Source organism: Scardinius erythrophthalmus (genome assembly GCF_964197995.2).
Source record: "Scardinius erythrophthalmus genome assembly, chromosome: 7".
NCBI classification, from domain to species: domain Eukaryota; kingdom Metazoa; phylum Chordata; class Actinopteri; order Cypriniformes; family Leuciscidae; genus Scardinius; species Scardinius erythrophthalmus.
In genome coordinates, this window is record NC_138227.1 from 20,585,856 (window position 1) to 20,591,855 (window position 6,000).

Consider the following 6,000-nt stretch of genomic DNA (forward strand, 5'->3'; position numbering starts at 1 on the left):
GCCGGCTCTGGTGCTTTGAAGCTGCTCAATGACCGCACAAGGCCGTCTCTCAGTGGGAGGCGGTGAGCGATGCACGCTTGTCATTTGTATACAGCTGTTTCTTTCATCTGGTCCTCCTCCCTCTCTCTTGTAGCCCCCCACCCCAACATGTGCCATCCTACTCTCCCCAGTCTCCACCTAGCTGCCTGCCCTTTTGCAACTGCAGCGGCATTTACTGACAAAGACCAGAGTGATCATCAGTTTACTGATAAACACGCTAAACACATAAACACGGCTAGCCTCTGCTCCCTGGCTGCCTTGTACCCAGCATGCAACGCATGGACAGATATGGTGTTTGAGGTGGGGGTTGTTTGAGGAGCTTTCTCACTATCAGCCCCAAATGCTCTGGCCCAACTCTCAGTGAGAAACGGGATGCAGGTGCTCTGTGGCTGGTGTCAATTGCTGCTAATTGATGCAGCAGTGCATAAACAGTAAATAAAAGGACCTTGTTGTGTCTGGGTGTTTTTGTGCAGCAGTGTGTTAAAGTTTCAGTTAGGGTGTCTGAAGTCGATTCAATGTTTGCACGATTTTTGCCACTGATTGTATATTGACTCATAGTCATACCTGTCATTGGCTTGGTTCTTGGTGCTTTTAGCCATTTTTTCACGTTTAAGGACAACTATTACAGATACTTGAGAGGTGGAAGGGGGTAACACTCTAAAAATAAGTTTTTAAAGTCATGGTAATGTAACAATTGTGTGCATTTTGTAACAATTTCATTGCATCCAATTCTTTGAGATTTGATAAATTTAAGTTTGCTTTTTCCATTTGCATTGGGACTACATGAATAATTTCTAAATGCAAGTGTAAATTAAGCATAGCCATGGACTTAAATGGCATGTTACATCTTCCTGAATCAACAGGTAAAATGGAAATATGCTTCGGTGACTGCCTTTGAGTCCCTTTGAGTTACATTATGTAGAAGTTGAGGCTTTTTTAAAACATTTTTTTCAACAAATTTCTTGCCTAAATTCAATCAATACTGGCCTATTTCCATTTGATTACTTTGATGGATGTGTGTAATTTTTTCGGTGGTATTTGCTTTATAGTCAAACCAGAGTTATGACTTAAATTTGTATCGGCAAGAGGTGATTTAGCACAACAAATAAGGAGACGCTCATCTCAACCCTATTATAAGATTTTGATTAAAAGTGGACAGCTGGGAATGAGTTATATACATAATCTGTCTGCGGTTATGTCCTTTGCTGATTCTGATGCGTGAACTGCAAACAATTGCAACAGGAGTTGTGTGTTAATCATGTACTGTATGTTCAAATGATACGTATGTGGAACATGGAAAATGGAAAGTGATTTAGAGAAGTCTGAGAAATTTGCTCTGGCACATGAGGGAGAGTAAAATTGACAGATAATGGTTTTCTTCTCTCTTGATTGGTTCGTTCAGAGCCTTTATTTTTTATAATTCTCCAATATCCATTGTCATCTATGCAGTAAAGACTGTTTTATGAAATAATTGCTTTATTTTCTCTAATCACCTCTCCATTATTCACGATTTGCTGGTTTATTTTTCAAGAAGATGTGTTCACCTTTATCACTAAATAGGCTTCCAGCTAGTTTTTTTTTTTTTTTTTTGCCATGGGAAATGTCATAGCACAGCATTAGTCTGTCTGTGTGTCTTTCACTGAGAGGGAAATGGGAGTTCTGGGAAGGTGTCACTGCACCAGATCTTCATCTCTAGTTCCTCCACTCCCACATGTGCACAGGTCACTGGTTACTGTTATTTACACTCTTTCACACTTCCTTTACCTCCCCTCATCCTTCTTTTCACTTTCTGTCCATCACTGTGATGGAAAGGACACAAGTATTTAAGTATATTTGATTTTAATTGTCTACTTGTCTGTCACAGGGTTTGGGGTGACTGTCTAAAGGCATAAATGTTTTTGATTATAGTGTACATCAGTTGCTCTTGCTCTAACCCATCCCACCCCCTTCACTCCGGCTCTGTGGTTTGGCCCATTTCGCAATGCCAATATTGCAGTGATTTAGCTTCCAGATGCTCTCCTCGTTATCAGTTTGGCAGGATGCTAGGACAATAGTGACAGGTCTGAAGGTAAAGATAGTGGTGTCCATTTTTCTGACAAAAACAGGACAAGGTAGCAATCAGAACTTATTTGAAAAGTCATTTTTGAGAAGACCGTAGATGCTATGGTGCTTCTGTTCTGTTGGTCAGACATCAATACTTAGTGACAGACTTTTTACAGTTGGCAGAAGAGCTTTCTGTGGTCATGTTAATCTAGAAACACATTGCTGGTTATATGAAGGTTCGCAAGATCTGTCTATCTGTCTGTCTGTCGTTCCATCTTCTCCATCCATCCGTCCATCCATATATATCAGTCTTGACCAAAGTAGGCATGGCATGTAACTTCTGTCATGAAACACTTTAAATCTGTAAATTTATTTATTTATAAATCTGTACCCCCCCCCCTTTTTTTATCATGAGAGACTGAATTAATAATGAATTATACATGTGTTAAGCACTCTCCAAATTTTTTTTCATATTTGTTATAATTAGTTTAATATTATTTAAAGGCACACTATGCAGTTTCTGTTTTTCTCAAACAGCGACCCCTAGAGTCGCTGTGGAGTACTTGTATTTAACGTTACTGTCGTAAATACCACTCACGCAGAGCCGTCTCTGCACTCTTCCGACCGCGCTTTCTTCGTTTTCTTCGCCGACTCTGCCATGATTCACGTCTGAAATGCATGCTAGTGTCTTCCATAGAGGCTGCTTCATATGTTGTTGATGTATGTGACGTCGTGCCATAAAGCAAGTCGTGATTCTCACGAGATTTGGCGGGGCGCCACCTCTCAAACTTGTATTGCTGGTTTAGCAGGTACAAATCTTGCATAGTGTGCCTTTTTAATGTTTCTTATTTTATTTGAGGGTGGGGTCTGGGGGGTTGTGCGCGTACACATGAAGAGGGTGTGGAGGAGAGAGAAGCATGAAGAGGGAAGTTTGAATTATGGCCGACACACGACCAAAGAGACGACGTTCCGTTGAACAAATTGCAAAGAACAGCGACAAGGATTAGAAACGCGCGAAGTACCGAATTTACATCGGAAAAACCTTCGAAAGGTGGCGAGAACTCCGCCGGCAGAAGGGCTTCCAATCCGACATTCAGTTGCTCTGTTTTTGCAGAACAGGTAAATCCATTTTTCTTTCTAAACTGACGTTCATGTTCACCAAACCAACACAAGGATGTAATTAGCTAGAACTATGCAGTCAGCGTTAACTTTGGTGAATACAACATGTTTGTAGCAGCTAGCGATCAATCTCTATTGTAATGATCAAGCAAATTCACATAGGGCGACAATTTGTGTGAATGATTGTTTTCACCCACTGTTATGAATTTGAATGTTCATTTATAGGCTATTGACAACTTTGACTAAATTTGTTTACGACACCGCCATTGTTTATGCTCACTGGGAAACGCAAAGCTAACATTATCTTGCTATTATTGCGTCCTTGTATGGGAGCTATAGTTATAATCTCAGGTGGTGAAATAATTTTAAGATAGTGTTTCTCTTTTTCTGCATTCTGTTCTGCAATATATAAACCCTTTATCTAACTTGGTGACATTACACGCTGAATGAAGTATCAGTAAAACTTAACTTTGTTTGTAGTGAGACTGATTACTTTGACTTTCCGTTATGCCGGAAGGGAGGGGAGGAGGAGGGAGGAGACGGGATGAGGAGGAGGGAGGGTCTAGCTAGCCTCCGTTTTGTTTGACAACAATTCGAATGTCAACAAGAAGTTACAACTCCCATGATCGCTTAGAGCACCTTTAGACCCTAATCTGAAGTGTCACCATATTTTTATTTTAAAATGTTTTTTATTGTAATTTTATTATTTGTTTATGATTTAATTATTAGTTTTTCATCAATTTACACATTTTTCTGCAGTTCCCTCATGAACCCCCAAGAGTTCGCAAGCTCCAATTTGAAAATCCTTTTTAGAGGGAACAATTATGAGGTTGTCCATGCTAGTAAAAAAAACCTTATACCAAAATGAATTTAAAATACATTTATTTCATACTATGTATACTACAAATCCATTAACATATTTACTGACATATCACTTGAGACTGATATACAAATTATAATTAAACTTTTTTAGTTTAGAGTACTTCTTTATTGCACAATGCACATTTCTTAATATTAAGCCTAAAATGTGTTTCAATATCACTATTAGTAAGGATATTATGATCTCTGTATGTATAATATCAGTCTTTAAATGCAATATATTTAAAGTGTACCTGAAGTATACTTGCAGTAGTTCCACTTTAGCACAATCAAATATACTTAAGTATATCTTTAGCTGGACCTCAGCACGATTTCCGAATAACTAAAGTGTATTAAGTACAAAATTAGTTGTTCAAATTTAGCAGACAGTATATCAATTTAGTATTGCAAAAAGTACAATTTCAGGGTATTTATTTAATGCGAAGTACACTACAAATACATGTATTTCAAATATTTTTTAGTATTAATTTTTCACTTGGGCTTCCCGATTCACCACCATCTTTCTGGGACTACAGGGGGTTAAAAGAATTATTATTTTTTTTCACCCAAACTCATTCTATCTCCTTAATTTCTAAAGTCCACTTGATTGCCCCTGACCAGCATAGATAAACCCCCATTATTTTCAAGAACATCAAAATGCATGTGTATAGTTTTTATGTAATTTCTGCGGCCCACCCATTTCCCATTGTGAATCGAATTTGAGATGGAAATGGAACCAGATTTTGGACTGGAACGCTGAAGGAAATGAAATATTTAACAATGGTAATTTTCCTTACTCAAATTTGCTAAATTGTAGAGGAGCTGGAGGAGCAATTTTATGGGGAGGCAGAGTACAGGAGCTCTCCCAATCAGACATGCTGAGATTTAGTCTTAAGTTGGCCTTTTTCTGCTTTCAAGTGGAGGCAGATGGACACTGAAATGGTTTTAAGAGGAAAAGAATGACACAAGCCGAACATGGTCAAGTGAACTTGTCTTACAATCATCAAACCCTTCAGTCATAACCCACACGCTCTTTTCATTTCAATGTCTTTGCGGCTTTGCATCAGAATATATATGTGATGTTTTGCTCTGTAAATGTCCTTTACATCTGTAATGTATGAAAATGTGGTTCGAAATGCTTTTTTGTTTGTTTATTTATTTATTTTTTACAGTAGATATGTTTCTATGTTTCCTGAAGTCATTATGTTCAGTGTTAGTGTCCGTGTGTTGGGTGCTGAGTCTGCAGTTGCGTGGATGTGTGGCCCTGCTTTGACCCTGTAGGAGGCAGAGAAGGATGATTCGGCTCTCAGAGTTTATGTCGTCCTGCGAGGAGCTGAAACTGCACATGGCAAAGGGTAGGCTCTATGTTAAGAGGATTACTAACATGAAAAAGGTAGCCGTCATTTAATTGAAGGCTTACCAGCAGCTGAAAAAGGAAAACAGTCAAACTGAAGGTATATCCCTGCCCAGAACATCCTGAAGGGACCAAATTTGACAAAGTCTGTGTGTGTTTTTCTCTTCCATGTCTCCTCCAGAAGCACACATCACGCTTTATCATGGAGTCTCAGCCTCTTAAACACATTTACACATTTGGGAATTTTAATCATGCCTTTAGCTCGTATTTTTCAAACGCTGTGATCTGGCTGCCTCTGTCGAATCTTCGGCATGTCAGGGTTTGCTGCACACTAGTTTAAACATGAATATGGCCTTTTTTTGTATACACTACCATTCAAAAGTTTGGGTTTAGTAAGATTTAAAAAATAAAAATAAATGAATACTCTTATTCAGCATGGACGCATTAAATTGATAAAAAGTGACAGTACAGAGATTTATAATAAATTTCAAATAATGAAAACGCAAATTTCTCTCCTTTTGAGTCACATTTGACTGCTGCGCTTTTGAAAATGCAGAAACGGATTAGTTGAAATAGTTTACACATGC